This window comes from Thamnophis elegans, chromosome 4 (genome assembly GCF_009769535.1).
Source record: "Thamnophis elegans isolate rThaEle1 chromosome 4, rThaEle1.pri, whole genome shotgun sequence".
Lineage (NCBI taxonomy): Eukaryota > Metazoa > Chordata > Lepidosauria > Squamata > Colubridae > Thamnophis > Thamnophis elegans.
The window spans coordinates 63,628,701-63,645,550 of NC_045544.1; the positions used below are offsets into that span (position 1 = coordinate 63,628,701).

The 16,850-nt window shown below is 40.5% G+C and overlaps 1 protein-coding gene across 2 annotated transcripts in view; it reads right to left on the reverse strand.

Annotated features, from left to right (window-relative positions):
• FRMD1 (FERM domain containing 1) overlaps positions 1–8,196 on the reverse strand; it is a 52,821-nt gene extending 44,625 nt beyond the window's left edge. The window contains exons 1-2 of one of the 2 annotated variants that reach the window (XM_032215075.1): positions 7,869–8,196; positions 5,570–5,646 (exon numbers count right to left, since the gene is read on the reverse strand). The gene's annotated coding sequence lies outside the window, so the exon portion shown is untranslated. The remainder of the gene's footprint in view (positions 1–5,569; positions 5,647–7,868) is intronic. The other variant, XM_032215074.1, reaches the window with a different exon arrangement.
• Positions 8,197–16,850: the final 8,654 nt, after the last annotated feature.

The window sequence follows — 16,850 nt, forward strand, 5'->3', positions numbered from 1 at the left end:
CAGTAGCAACAGTTCTGACTTTTACTGTGAAAGGAGGGAAATTAAGCTGGTGATTTACTCTTGATTTCAGTCTTCCCCTCACTTTCATTGTTCTGAATAATAATAACATCCTTCTTGTAAGCAGCAGCTAAGTGAAAATTGCTTGGCCAAAAGCCCAAAAGTCAATCAATGGATCTGAGGGTGTCATTACTCATGAATACTTGAAATTAACAAACAAACAGTACAAAAGACCCACAGTGTCAGACAAAAATCCAAATTCACTAGTTATAGTTTTATTGACTTTAGGAACTCCCTTTTCAAGACTGGAACACAGAAGGTAGCACGATTCCTGTGGTAGTCACACATACTAGGAAATTCCTTGGTTCCAAATCTAAATACAGTTAAATAGACTTTGCTCTATCAGCAAAGGTTAAGTAAGTATTGCTGTTGAAAAATTGAGCAGTCAATCAAGACAAAAATGGGCAATCTCTTTGTTATGACAACACATCTTTGTTTCAATAGATTTCAACATTCATGATGTACTGAAGAGAAGCACGACATGCAAACAAAATAGAATGGGAAGATATATAGTAAATTAAATCCTTATGGCCTGCCTTCATCCATAAAAAAATTGATTTGAACAGTGGGGCAAAGAGGTATAGCTCTGATGTACATGAATTCATGTGCAACATTTAGAATCTAGTATGTTCTAGTATGCAATACAACCAGGGATGAAATAATGTTAGAACCTTCATAGGTGGTAACTCTGAGGAATCTCTTGAAGAAAATGCAATTGCAGTAAATGAATGTCTGCAATCACTACAGGAAATTCTTGACTTATAATTGATATAAGTTCTTGATATAATAGTGATTGAAGTTACGACAAGCCAGAAAAAGCTCCTTATAACCAGTATTCAAATTTCTGATATCTGATCACGATTGCATTTTTGGGACTCAGCAGTTGGCCCACATTTATGGCCATTTGCAGTGTCCTGAGATCACATGATCACAATGTATTGGATTTTTGGCAGAAACCAGCATTTCTTTCAAGTTTCCATTAAAAAAACTATGTCCTAAGCGAACCATGGGTTCGCTTAATGGCATTCACTTAATAACTGCTGCAAAAAAAATTTTTTAAAATCAATTATGGTCACATGGTGAGCTGCCTTATAATTGTCACAACATACAACCAGAATTGTAGGCTCCGTTATGGTCATCAGTCAAGTACAACCTGTGTTGTTCCATGCACAGTCAGCTCACTGGAGACAGAATAATGAGAAAGTTCCTTTCTGAGCTCCCCACAATCATCCACGTTGGTCACCAGTGAAAATATCTCTGAGAAGTAAATGTTCCAGCCTCATTGCAACATGTGTGTATGAGACAGTTGACCTAGTCAGGGTATTTATTATACCTGGAATGCTGGAAATTGACCCAGAAGACTATGAACTTTTTCCTCCCGTTTCCCATGTTCAACAACAGCAAATTTCCAGAAAAGATTGAGTAAAAACAGAGGAAGGGAACGCAATGCTATTGACCCATGGTGAAAGATGTTGACTAGTCATAATATGTAAGATAGTTCCTAAGAGCCATGGTGGTGCAGTGGTTAGAGTGCAGTTCTGCAGGCTATTTCTGCTGCCTGCCGGCTGGCTGAGATTTAGCAATTCAAATCCCACAAGGCTCAAAGTTGACTCATCCTTCCAAGGTTGGTAAAATAAGACCCAAATTGTTGGGGGCAATATGCTGACTCTGTAAACTGCTTAGAGAGGGCTATAAAGGCTGTACGTACTATGTAAGTCTAAGTTCTAGTGCCAGTGCTAACACATTTTAAAGAACTTTTTTTTTAAAAAAAGAAATGAAATGAATTGGATTTTTATAAGTTTTGATTCGTTTTCTTTTCTTTTTTTAAAAAGAACACAAAGATATAGGTAAAAGTAAAAAAGATCAAGGCAAGTAAAACCACCATCTTTTCTCCTATATATTAGCACAACATGCAAAAGCAATAAGGTGAACTGCATTCAAATTCATAGCATTCATTCCTAGCAGCTTCTCTGCTGTTCTATAATAATACAGTAGCAGTGCTTTTCCTAACTATTACTGTGGAATGGCAGGATGTGTCATGAAAGAAGAAGAAGAAATCCTGAATATATGGGGGTGAGGAGGGGGAGAACCCAACTATAATGAAAGGGAGGAAGCATGGAAGTCTTCAAACAGATATCAGTTCTTAATCATTTTGCATACCCCTAGTTCAAGGTGAGAGTAGAGCTTTTACTCTGTATGATTTTGGCTTTTGAAGAGCTGTGGGGAAAAATGCTTGAGCAGATTGCTACGTAGTGTACTCGTTTTGACAAAATTATTATATACACCAACCCACTTAAGATTTCCTTAACATTTTGCAAGATGCTTTTAATGCTCCCTGCCTAGCAAGGATGTGGAGCTTCTTATAAATTCTATCTTGTATGTCTTGCATTTTGTATCTCCTCTAAGCAGAGCAAAAACTCACCATTTTCTGCACTGAATAACCGATGCTGTAGCCAATATCTATGCATTCCAGCATATGCAGTACCTCCCAAGAACATTCAGTTGTAAATAAAAGTTCGTCCTGGTTACATAAAAGCTCTGTATTCCGTTGGAAACATGCACATTCTTCCACCCCAAAATCAGCCAATTAATAAACATTTCGCATTCTTTCTTTCATCAAAAACAGTGCACAATCCTGTTGGTTTTTTTTTATTACAAGCACTAAAAGAGGGTAAGGCTTGAAAAATTATTGGCCTATGCAACATAGCAGATACCATACCTATTGAGAGAATGCCTTTGGGATGGTTAGAACCTAATGTTATTACAGTACATTTATAATTTAACAAGATTTATTTTATTATCCTCTGTCAATCCTTCAGACAGGGATTTATAACTAAACTTTTCAAGTTAGAAAATAATCCTGTTTGGGTGGGGTGGGGAAGGTTGGAAAGCAAAAAAAACCCAACAACTTAGAGTTCAAAAGAACTTAAGACAGCTTTTCCCAACCTGGAATCTTTTAGCCATGCTATACAACTCAGATCACCCTGAGCTAGTACTATGGCTTGTGATGCTGGAGAGCACATGGGAGCTACAGACTAATGCTGGGAAGAACATCAGGTGGAAAATTTTTGTTTAGATGTCTGCACAACAGACAATGGAGGAAAAAAAAGATGGAAATGCCTTTCATAACAGTGTTTCTTTCTTAGCTAATGGGAAGGATGACCATGAGTTGATAGTCAGATGAATGTGTTACAGGAAGGATTCTATTTTATATACATAGATAGCACAAATTCCTCTCAAGGATTCCACTGTCCCCTTCAGGTTAACTCTGATAAATTAAAGTTTCCTCAAATTTGGCACCTTCAAAATATATACATTATGACCATGCCTGCTGAGGAATTCGGGGAAGTAAAGTCCATACACTACAGGATTCTGGTTAGGAAAAATTTAATTAATCATTACTAGGGATAACCTTGAAATTTTCCAATTCTTGAGATTTTCCAGTCCTTTACTCAGTATCCATCGAGTGTAAACATCTGAGTCACTGAAATCTATGAATATAAAGTCTATATCTATCTATCTATCATCTATCTATCTATCTATCTATCTATCTATCTATCTATCTATCTATCTATCTATCGATCGACCTACCCACCTACCCACCTACCTACCTCTCCCAATCTAATCCATCTAATCCATCTATCCATCCTCTATCTATCATTTCTGTAGGAGCTTGAATCCTTATGCAGAATCTGGTTTACGGTACATAAAAGTTTGTACATAACTTTTTGAGACAACCATACCTCAACACAAGATATCAGAACAAGGCTAGGAAATCACAAATTGGGCCAACATTAGGGTTACAGTTTGATTTAATTTGAATTCCATGAAGACCATGCACACACCATATTGTGTGCCCTCTTTACTGTCTATTATTCAAATTGAACATTAATTCCCGGAGGTAGAAAAATACCTTTTACTTCTAGTTTTTTTTAGTAGAGTCCTAGAGCTAGTCTATTGAAACAAACAAATCAGTCCTAGCAGTTTAATACTTCCATAGTAAGTAGGAGCATTCTTCATTGTAAGAACATCCTGGATTTAAAACCCAGCTCAACCATGAACCCTTGGGGACCCCTTTTGCAATAAATAAATAAATGAGGTGAACCTCAATCAGGCGCCAAGGAAGGAAGGAAAGTAAGTTCGAATTGCCCAAAGCACCAGAGTTTTACTGAGCCAGCAACTGCATCTTTTGCTCTGGTGCAATTATTTTCTTACCATAGGAGAACCTGCTTGCTATTGCCGCAATAAAGTTTACATCAAAATATCTTGGCAACTCGGTAGGTTTTTTTTTTCTTGGCATCGATCCATTTCTTTTCTTCACTTGTGAATCATTTTGTTGCCATTTTTTAAAGGTAATGAAGTTGCTGCTTCTTAGCTGTAGTTTATTACCCATTAAGTATATGGAGCAAATAATACAGGTAGGACCCAAAAAATTGAGCCCCAAATTTATGTTGCTAAGTGAGGCATTTGTTAAGTGAGTTTTGCCCCATTTTATGACTTTTCTTACCGCAATTGTTAAGTGAATCACTGCAGTTGTTAAATTAGTAACAAGGTTGTTAAGTGAATATGGCTTCTCAGCTGACTTTACTTTTGAGAAGGTCGCAAAAGGGGATCCTAGGACACTGTGACCGTCATAAATATTAATCAGTTGTCAAGCATCTGAATGTAAATCATGTGGCCATGGGGATGCTGCAATGGTCATAAGTGTGAAAAATTTTGATAAGTCACTTTTTTCAATGTTGTTGTAACTTTAAACAGTCACTAAGCAAACTGTTGTAAGTTGAGGACTACCTGTACAGTTTTTTAACCTGTTAAATATATGGGGAAAAAAAATACTGGCTTACACCTTGCATACATAAGCTCAGTTTGCAGTAGGAAAACAGCTTCACTCTGACGTAGACCTCATCATGCTAATTCTGGATCTCAGTGAGAAAATAACTCATACCATCCATTCTTTCCTCTTCTCAGGAAACATCACTAATTCCAACATGCTCCCATTTACCAAACTCACCTTCTCTACCAGTTACACATATACATCTCAACTGTACTGATAGTGAAAGTTAAATCCAACCAAGAACCCTGGTATACCGGGTATAATTTGTCCAAATGCCAAAACGTATAAATCAAAATTGAGGAAGAATATGGGAACTAGTGCCAAACAATAAAACACTCAAGGTGATTTTATAGATAGATAAACAGAACATCGCTGAAAATAACTTACAAAAGCAGAGACTGATCCTTGGACAGATTATTCAAGACATGAGACTTAATATTCGGTATCTGTTTTTGTATCTGCTTTTGGAATCAGTTCCCCAGGAAAATTTTTTCAATCCTTTGTAAGAGACAAAGGCTGTGCTTTAATCAGATAAGATGAAGAAGGTATTTTTATATAGTTACAGACCAGGAAATCAGACCGTGAAAAAAAGTAACTCGCAATTGTTGGAAAACAGACAGGAAATACAGATAATTTCTGACATATTTTGATTCTCACTACTTTTACTATGAGATGTACATGTTGTTGTGGTGGTTGAAATCTGGATCATCTCAGTTAGGACTGAAGATGGAGCTATTCCCATTTTATATTCTCTTCTGTGTAGAAAAACAAATATTAAAATTGTCCATCAGGGAATTGGTTTTACAGAGTTTGTTTTATATGTCACAATATTATCTATACCTTTTTTAAATATTTACTGGTAAAAAAAAATATTTGGCCACCTGTGGTTCCAAATTCTGTGACTTCTGGCTTTTCTTCATAAGCTACAATTCCACATATTAGCAACATGTGGCACAGGCCACCCTTTTGTGCTTCGTTCCCCAAATCCATCCTTCTCCCATAGGTCCACCTTACTAAAATGTCCAGTTTTCTGCCTCTTCTTCCCAACATGCAAATAGCTTCTATACAAAATGAATACAATGCAACTTTTATGACAAAATATCATTACAACACCCTTCATATCTTTTAGGAACTAGTATGGCCAATGGCACAGGGGCACACTCCAATTGCTCAACTTTGTGGCCTTTCAGAATGACAAGAGGGAGCTCTAAATTGGGAGAGGGGAGGCGGGCAGCATGTCATACTCCCTAGACATGGGGCTACCACAATGAAGATTTGCCTCCAGATCCAGCCCCTCTTATGCTATCTTTTACATGCTGCAAAGCAAGTCTACAAGAAGAATCAGTCCTAGTTTAGTTAAGCTATTTAGGTGAGTCCCAACTGTGCAAGATACCTAACTCAATAAATTTCCAATAAATGCACAGATCCCATCCACTGAAGATAAGACATCTATGATGTAGCTTGAATGTCTGTTCCTGCTTTCTTCTTCACACGTCCTCACAATACACAGAAAAATAACACATGAAAGCCTTCACCCACATCTGACTGCCCATTCCTATGTATACAAGCCTGCAAGAGAGGATAACCTTAAAATCTATACTGTACAGAAAATCTTTTAAAAGGGGGCAGATCTCAAAGCAATCCGCCATGAGATTTAACCACATCCATTGGTGATTATATCATTAAGTGATATGTGAATGCGGGATTCTATATACCTTAAAGGAGCCTCGTGAAAGCAAGATTAATAATTTATCCAAGTAGGTATTTATTTTATTAAACCAATTTAGACGCCGCCCAACTCACACACAGGTGACAATCATGTTCACAAGAAACTAAATAGTTGGGTTAAATCTCTTATTACCTTTCATTCTTAAAGGAGGTAATGTTGCTTATTTGGTATGTGGGCAGTTGGAGGAAAATGACTAACTTCAGGAAATATGCACACATGATATTTCCAGGATGACAATGTTCCTAGTTTACACCTTGCAGGTAAAACAAAACAAAACACCAGTGTATGAAGCAGCCCTAAGCACATAATTTTAATTGAAGGAGTACAGAAATTTCACCTTCTCCACTGAAAACACTTATCTTTAAATTTAAATGAACCCCCTTGAACAACACATTTTCATAGCAATTCCTAAATTCAGTTGTCTGATAAATTTGTGAGATGCATATTCTATACATATAGAATATATTTGGAATTTTTAAAATAAGTTTCAAACTAAAATACTGTGCTGCATCTCAATACTGCTATCTAAAAGGCACACCTCATCTCTGTAATGCAGTTGTCTAATACTATTGATACTCAAGAACAGCATACAAAAACTCAGGGGAAAACCCCAGCGGGGTGGAGTAGGGCAGGAAGATTAAACGTGGAGAAATTCTGAAGTTTTTCAGGGATTCAGCTGAGCGTTTGCATCATTATTGTAAACCTGTTTATCTCTTCAAGGTTACAGCCATGGAATTTATAATTATAGTCATTGTTTCTTCTATGGTAACTTTTTTATTTCCGACGCTTACTCTGAGAAACTACCACAGATCAAAACCTAGAAGTAACATTAAACCATCATTAGCGGGGCTAGGCTACCTTACACATTTAAAAAAACACACTCACACAAAGCATTCTTCGGGAAAGCTTTATCCCCAAGAGCCCAAGAAATGAACACTCAAGAGTTTCTCCGAAGCCGATGCCTGCTTAAACCTGTTGCTTGGCACGCGACTCTTAAAACGCTAAGCACCGCCGAGCGAACGTTTTACAACAACACAACAAGTCTAGGAGGCAAGCAGCAAGAAAGACTTTAAGCTGGGTGCTTAACCGGGAAGTTTCACAAAAGCGTGCAGGAAAGGGGAACGGCGCCCTTCGTTCTACCCGACCGATCGTGTGAAACGTGGATTACACGCCGCGCGCGTGCATGTGTCTGCACACGTAGAAAATACGCGTGTGAGGGACGAGGGGGACGGAATAGCTAGTACTTACGGCTAAGTCCTGCGTGCGGAGCGGCGAGTAGCCGACGAAGGGAGGGAAGGAGGGGGGAGTGAGTGTAATTAATTTGACTCTTGACAAGCGCGGTCGCTTCTGTTTCTCGGGCGCAGCTACTAATCTCCTCCTCCTCCTCTCCCCCCCCTCCAAAGGAACTCAAGAGGAGTCAACCTGGATCCTCTTTAATGGCGAGGTAGCGACGACCCCTCAACAAAGCGGGGGACCCGATGGGACTTGGCGGAGGGCGGAAATTCAGCCTCGGCAGGCGCCCTTCCAGCTGGCCCTTTGGGATTAAGGGTGAGCTGGGGGCGGTGGAGCTCTCGGCCTGGCGAATTGGCCGCCAATCGCGGCGCTGCTCCTGCCATTCCCCCCTCCTCCCCCTCCCGGTGGCGCCTTCCAAAGCCGACTGCTTGTAAACAGCCGAGAGGGCGGCTTTGTCGCTTTCTCAAAGGAACCCCACGTGGAGAGGCGGGGGTCCCCAAAAGACGGAGTCCCCCCAAGAAAGCCCAGCATCCCCACTTCCTCGATGCCCCTCTTGAACAGCGGCGGGCATCCCCCTTTGGGATGAATGGGGGGGGGGGGTGAGTGGGTTCGTCAACCCAAGAGATCGCGCAGCCACTATAGTTACAGTTCAGGTCGATGCTCCTGACGCTTGGGAAGCTCACCCAGGAACCAGCCTCGTGGAACTGGGCAGCCGGAGCCCAGAAACAGCCCCTTCCCACTTTTCAGGGGGCGGTATGCCCTTTTCAGATATCCTTCTTCCTGCAGGAGCCAGAAGTGAGATTAGAGGAGAATCGCTGAAGGAGGTGTGGAGTTGAGCTGGAGATGTTTGCTGAGGACTAGCACCTTGCAGTAGGTTTTTAGTCCTCAGTCCGGTGATTCAGACCTCATGATTGGAGTGGGTTGATTCATGAGTCAACTCATACATGGATTCATTTGTATTGTGGGGGGGGGAGGAGAGTCAATGGTCACCTGCCAGTGGGGTAGGAGGGCAAAAAGGGAAAATGTATTTTCTTTTAAGACAATGAAAAATGGGGTAGTGGGGAAAGCTTGGTTAGCTTGGGGATCACTGGGTTACAGATTTCATGAGAGTAATATATGAGAGTAATGTGAGAGCATAGGCACCAAAGACAAATTCCTTGTGTGTCCAATCACACTTGGCCAATAAAGAATTCGATTCTATTCTAATTGTTACTTGCTGGGTGGAGATTTGTTTGGTTATTTAAAAGCCACCCAACTTGGTGCTAAAAACAATTTTAAAATAACAATGACATAAATAACATAACAAAAGCCAAAGTAATGCCATGTTGCCAACAATTGACTCAGACTCCACCAAAACATGGTCAGCATGCCGATCAAACTCACTGAAAATCCTGGCCTAATATACAGGTAGTTCTCAACTTACAACAGTTCATTTAGTGACTGTTCAAAGTTACAACCAGCTAACCAGTCAGGTGTCAATGGCATTTCTGCCTAGCATTCAATTCCCCTTGGTCTAACTACAGGTAGTCCTCAACTTACGACCACAACTGAGCCCAAAATTTCTTTTGCTAAATGAGACATTTGTTAAGTGAGTTTTTCCCCATTTTACAACCTTTCTTGCCACCGTTGTTAAGTAAATCACTGCAGTTTTTAAGTTAGTAACAAGTCTGTTAAGTGAATCTGGGTTCTCCATTGACTTTGCATTTCAGAAGGTCGCAAAAAGGGCTCCCATGACCCTAGAACCGTCATAAATATGAGTCAGTTGCCAAGGATCTGAATTTTGACCACGACCATGTTGCAATGGTCAAGAGTGTGAAAAACAGCCATAAGTCCCTTTTTTTCACTGCTGTTGTAACTTTGGTCACTAAACAAATTGTTGTAAGTCGAGAACTACCTGTAAAGTTTGCATTCTGCACTACAGCCACATGCAACTCATCAAAATAAAATAATTCCATTCTATAGCCATCTTGTCACCACCTCTGTAACCAGAGGGGAACCAAACAAAATTCTCCAGCGCTAGGCTGCTTCGGGCGAACTGGCAGTGGAAAGTGTGACTGGATCGCTGAACCGGTAGGGGCGGCATGCTCGCCACGGCCCCAAATGTGTTCCGTGGTTGCCCTACCATGTCGTTTTTGACATTTTTAATGTGCTGCGCATGCACAGACCTATTTACAGGCAACTGCACACGCATGCAGAGCAAATTGCACGTGCACCGAACTGGCAGTAACGCTGGCAGAAACCCACCCGGTGCTACACCTTTCTCACACAAGGGTGATCCCATGACAGACAGCAATAACCCCTCAACATTAACCCAAACCAGTCCAAACCAACAGTTCCAAGACCAGAGTTTCTTCTCACCAGTTTTCTGAGAGATGGTGATACATCACTCCAGAGCCACCTAATGGTGGGATACATAGGACAGATACCAGTCTTTACAGATCCTCAGCTTCGTGAATCAGATGAAATGGGCAACATAAATGGGTCGCCAACCAATAGAGCTGGTGACCCAACTGCCAAGTTGACCTGCTCTAATATGTACATTCTACTCACCTATTCAAATTTGATAGCGCTTGGGTATTCGCTTCACTTGTCCCATCTATGGATTCCATCAATCAAAGTGTGTCATTGATATGCAACGGAATTGTGAAAAATCACAAGCTTTCCTTTTACCAAATCAAAAATTACATGCTTTGGTTTTTACCAAACTTTGGGAAAGAAAAGTGGTCCATGTTGTATATCTAGGACAGTGATAGCAAAAAGGGAGCACTTGGAAATCATCTGGGCCATGACCAGGAAGAGGAAAGAAGAACCCAGGGGAGTTGCATGCACTGGGAAATGAACTTCCTGTTTCCGGCACATGCATGTGCGCCAGCCAGCAAGTCTTCCGGTTACTGCCACGCATGTGCACACGCCAATCAACTGGCCGGTGAGCATGTTCACACTGGAAAACAGAAGACCAGTTCTTTTGGTTTCCAGCACTGCCGCATACACAAGGGCCAGCTGATTGTCGCATGCGCCAGAAACCCAGAAGAAGAACGGGCAACACGGTGCCAGGAGACATGGCTCTACGTGCCACTTCGGGCATGCATGCCATAGGTTCGCCATCACGGATCTAGGACTGCAGTGCATTAGGCTTTACAATGGAGTCCATTTTTTTCCTTCAGTTCCAAATTTCTTCAGCTGTGTGCCAGTGATGTCAACAAATGTTGGAAGGTGTCATTACCAGAAGTGTTCTTTAAGTAGAGGCCATTATGGAAATGTCCATATTTCCTCTCAGAAGTCAGCTTAATCAGAACAAATTGGAATTAATTTAATTCTGTTGCTGAATGAATATCATTCTGCTGAAATATAATTTAGACAATGACACCAATTTTCCTTGAGTGTAGGCACATGTTACATAGGAATCACACTTGACAATTGGTCCTCTACATTCTTTGCTTGTTACACACTGCAATAAAGATCAACAGTAAGGTATTAACTATATGAAGTTGAAAAAGATTGTGTGGTTTGGAGTCCTTGGTGCTCTCTGAGCTTGGTTGTTTTCCTGCATGTGTTTCATTACCCAACTGGGTAATATTATCAGAGTGTGGGGTTTTCCCTCTGTTTCTATACAGTAGCTTTCCCTTGACCCTTCTGTTGAGAAAATGGATGGGATGTTGTAAGATGGGAAAATGAGTAATGGGGGGAGGATTGATAGAAATATTTATTTATATTCATTTATTGAATTTATATTGCCGCCTATTTGCCATGGTGACTCAAAGAGTATAAAACCACATTTAAAACAATAAAACTGCTAAACAGAATCAAATACATTAATACAATAAAATAAAATCACCCTCCCCCCCCACATACACCCCATCCTGGTGACAGCAGATCATACTAGCCATTTAATGGGTTCCATCCCCCTCTGGGTTCTCCAGGCCCTCTGGCAGAACCAGGTTTTCAGCACCTTCTGGAAGAGTATTAGAGTGGGGGCCATTCCAGTCTCTGGGGGAATGATGTTCCAGAGAGAGGGAGCTGCCACGGAGAAGGCCCTACTTCTGGGACCCACCAAATGTATCTCCCTTGGGGATGGGACCTGCAACATTCCTGCAATATGTAAAAACATTGATGCTCTAGAGCAGGGCTGTCAAACTCACGGCTCACGGGCTGGATGTGTCACATGCTGGCCAGGCCCATGCCCAGGTTAGCAAAGGAGAAAAAAATCACAGTACATCACACGATGATGCAAGTTTGACACCTAGACTAGAGAAAGTGACTAGGGAAATGTTTTTTTTTTTACTCTGCCAGAACAGTAGAATTCAGGAATATTGAATATTGAAACTAAATGGAAAAATAGATAAAAACTTGGTTCGTACATTAATTTAAATCATGGCTTATTTAACCATGATTTACCCAGTGTACCACAGTTGACATTTGCATATGATATGCCCTAAATATTAGTCATATAATATTTTAAGTTCAGACAAGTGTAGACTATGGCAAGGGACCTGAACCCCAGGACCCCAGCCAACTGTTGGGCTGTGAGTGGTTCACAACTAGGCTGTGAAAGTGCATGTGAGTGGTGCATGCATCCCCAATTGCGCGATCAGGGGACAAACACGTGTATTCCATTTGCTTGAATGCCGGGCACACATACCCGCCATTCACACCAATGGAATTGCACATGTGTTTGCCAGCCACTCATGCAGAACCATCCCATCTCTCACCCCCGCCATTCTGCAAAGCTGGAAAGGTTGGGGAACTCTGGATTATGGCTTTGCATAATGTACAAATCTAGCTCTTAGTAAGTCCTTCTTCACATAACAGTTACTTGGTAGTGGTAGGAAAAAATATATGCAATAATACATTTATTGTAAGACTTTTATTTATTTATTTCTCTGGAAGCTAATTGAAGAAAAATCTTGACTCTTTGTTGTCATCAGCCATTCAGTCATGTCCAACCTTCAGCCACTCTATGGATCAACATTCTCCATGTCCCTCTGTCTTGCCCCACTTCCTTCAGATTCGGTTCTACCACAAAACCGCGGACGACAAAATCGTGGTCGACGAAAGCGCGTATGTGACGTCATCACAGCGCGACGAAAAAGATCGAAAAAGATCAAAAAATGTAAAAATAAAGCTAAAACCTTCCCCTAACCCCCCCAAACCTAACCCTAAACCTAACCCTTAACCTAACCCTAAACCTAACCCTAAACCTAACCCTTAACGTAACGAAAAACCTAACGCTAACCCTTAACCTAACGCTAAACGTAACGCTAACGCTCTAACCCTAACCCTAACCCTTAACCTAACCCTAACCCTAACCCTTAACCTAACCCTTACCTTTATGTGAATCGGCTTGCTGTAATTTAATTTTTATTTCAATTTTTCGATCTTTTTCGTCGCGTTGTGATGACATCACATACGCGATTTCGTTGACCGCGCTTTTGTGGAACGCGCTTTTGACGGGTCACGTCAGATTCATTATGGTCATCCCAGTATCATCCTTTATAACCGTGATGGTGAACCTGTGGCACACGTGCCACAGGTGGCACGTAAAGCCATATCTGAGGGCATGTGAGGCGTTGCCCTATGTCAGTTCCAGCGCACATGTGTCTGCTTGTCAGCTGATTTTTGGCCTTCTGGAGGGCGGGAAAGCCTCCGGAGCCTGTGGATGGCAAAAAACAGGCCCAACAAGCCTACCGGAAGTCCGGAGGCTTCAGTGAGGCATGCACACATGCATGGTGGGAGTGTGGGTGTTTGTGTGCAAATGCACCAGGGGAAGGCATTGCATTATGGGTGTGGGTACGTGTGCACGCTACTGCATGCACATGCGCACTTTTGGCATCCGGGCAGAAAAATGTTCGCCATCTCTGCTTTATAGTGTCCAGCCATTGGATACGAGGGCAGCCCCTTCTCCTTTCCCCACCAATCACTCCCACCATGTCTGACTTTTCAAATGAGTCCATTCACATGACATGGGCAAACCACGATAGTCTTTTTTTTGATGTTCTTGGCTTTGAGTGGTATTTTTGTTTTTGTTTGATATTAAGGTGCAGACCAAATTTGTCACTTTCATCTTTGACCCTCAGGATTAGCCACTCCAAATCTTTGTTGCTTTCTGCAAGCAAAATCGTATATCAGAGGTTTATGCTATTCCAACTTAATCCCAATGGTAGATTCCTCCAAATGTGCATTTCTCTTAACTGTTTCTGTGTACATCAGGGGTGTCAAACTCACTGCCCACAGGCCTGATGCATCACGTATGGTCCATGCCCGATTTAACAAAGGGAGAAAAAGTCATCATGTCACATGACACCACCATGATGATGCAAGTTTCACACCCATGGTGTACAACTTGAAAATATAAGTGGTAGGATTCAACCTTTGCAAAGCACCTTTTCCAATTCTGAACCAATTTGTGTCTCCATATTCCATTCTTATAGTAGTTGCTTGAATGACCTGGATGTAGTGTGGTGATATTCCCAGTTCTTTGAGGCCATTCCAGAGCTTGTCGTGGTCAATGCAGTCAAAAGCATTTGTGTAAAAAAAAAACAACCCACATATTTTGGGTATTCCTTTGCTTTTTTCCATCATCCAACATAGATTGACAATATGATCACATGTGTTCTTCCTTTACGAAATCCCGCTGTCTATTATATTGGATTGGATTCAAAGATTGCTGGATTATTTTCAAGAGAATTTTACTCATGTGTAGTATCAAAGCTATGGTTCAGTGGTTGGAACAGTGTTTTCTATCTTTCTTTGGTATTGGGATAAATATCAGGATATTGGGATAAATATTGACCTATTGTTTTGGCCACTGATAGGAGTTCCATTCATTTTGGCATAGCACTGTCGTTTTGTTGGCAGTGGTCTCAACAACTCTTCCTGAATTCCAACAACTCCGGGGGCTTTGCGTTTAGGCAATGGTTGAGTGCCTTCACTAGTGATGGCGAACCTTTTAGACACCTAGTATCCGAATTGCGTGCATGCAAATGCTGAAACTGAAATGTATGTGTGCATATGAACTCGTGCATGCGTGGACATTGTGTGCGTGTGCATGGACATGCACGGACATGTGCAGCAGAGACCCGAAGACCAATTGGCTGGCAGGAGGTGGGGCATCCCAACATCAGCAGCCGGCAATAGATAAGATCTTTCTCTTTCATGAGCTTCTGTTTTGTTGTTTGCAGGGAAAAACAGAAGCTCACAAAAGAAATGCCACAGAGATCTGCCCTGGGGCGATGGTGCACATGCTAGCAGAGAGGCTCTGCATGCCACCTCTGCCCCGTGTGCCATAGGTTTGTCATCATGGGTTTACACCCAGAGGATATAATAGTCTTTTTAACTATAATCCCTGATCAACTGCTAGAGCTAATATTTAATCAGTAAAAACAATGGAAGTCCTCATGACTTTTAAATGTTCTAACCTGTTTCAGCCACAAGTGACTCAGAAGTTAGAAATCTGGGGTATTTAGCCTCCATACATTTAATGAATGCATATCAGTGGAAGAATATGTAGAAGGCATCCATAAGTATAAAATAATTCAAAGAAAAACAGAGCAGAACAATTCTTCTATTATTGTTTTCTATGAGTATAGTACAGGGAATGGAATTACACTTAATTAGCTTCTGATATATTATGCTGAACACCATTTCCTCTCTGAAGTGTAATTTTCTATTCTCTCAATCTTACACAGCTTGTTGGTACCTAGAATTAGAAAATAATTTTCAGGTGCTTCAGGGGTAGTTATTTTTATATGGTTACACTGAAAACACAAGCGAACTCAATGAGAATTTAATTGTGAATCCCATTTTTAGTTATATTCACATTTGGATGAAAGTTTTTCCTATACTGAAAAAGGAATCCCCAAAATTAACAGCTTCCATTTAATAAGATATACTACAGTATGCCAATTCTTCAACATCTTAATGGATCTAATCTAATGGATTAGAACCAGATTTAACTGCAACTCACCTGGGTCCCCCAACACACTAAATTAGGCTAAAATGATACATGGTTTGATAACATAGCTATTGTAGTATGCTGTGTGAATCAGGTCATTACATCAAGAGACATTATACTTTATTTAGACTTATACAGTTGCCAAGTTCCCAAATTTTGATCCATTGTCCATAGGGATATTTCACTGGTTATATGAGGGCTTGTCATAAGTCACTTTTTTCAGTCCTACTATCTCTTTGAACAGTCATAAATAAATGATTGTTGAGAACTACCAGTATTGTATGACTATCTCAGTGGTAATTTGTCACCTGATTTAGAGTTTAGTATGTTGGGTGAATTCAGTAATAGGCCTGAATAAATTGCTTGTGATCCAGCTTCCCAACGTAAATAGATGTTCAGCTGAGATCCATCATGTTGTTGTTAATTAACCAATCCAAAAATACCCAGATGATTAGTTTTGATCCATGAATTGAAAATAATATGATTCTATTGGGGGGGGGGATTGTATCTAGCTTCAAATTCAGAATCAACAATTACTTACCATTTTAAAAAATCAAGTAATTTTTAACTTTCCCTATAGTTTGACTCTGGATATCTGAAGACATATTAAGTAATCTGCAATTCTGAATCTTAGTGTTACAGCATTCTGTACTAGTGTAAAACTAAAAGAATGAAGCTTACTTGGAAAATATTTTTAAATGATGCAATTAAATAAGCCTGCAAAGGTATGCCAGGCACCATGTTAACTAAAACTTTCATAGCTTGAAAAGATCGAACCTGAAGATATGACCAAAAAGCCACAAAAATATACATTAATGTTATCATTATAGCTATATTTATATTTTTATAATCAGGAACCACTTGATTCATACTTTTTCTGGCTACTGTTGGTTTTGACAATAGTATGGCTTGAATTACAAGAATGACTATCTCATTTCTAAAGCATTTATTCCATCTCATCCCATCTATGTTTAATCATATTTTAGCTGTTCCATTGTTAAATTAGCAGTTACCTCCTTCTTCTAGTCCCATCCAATGACAGTCTC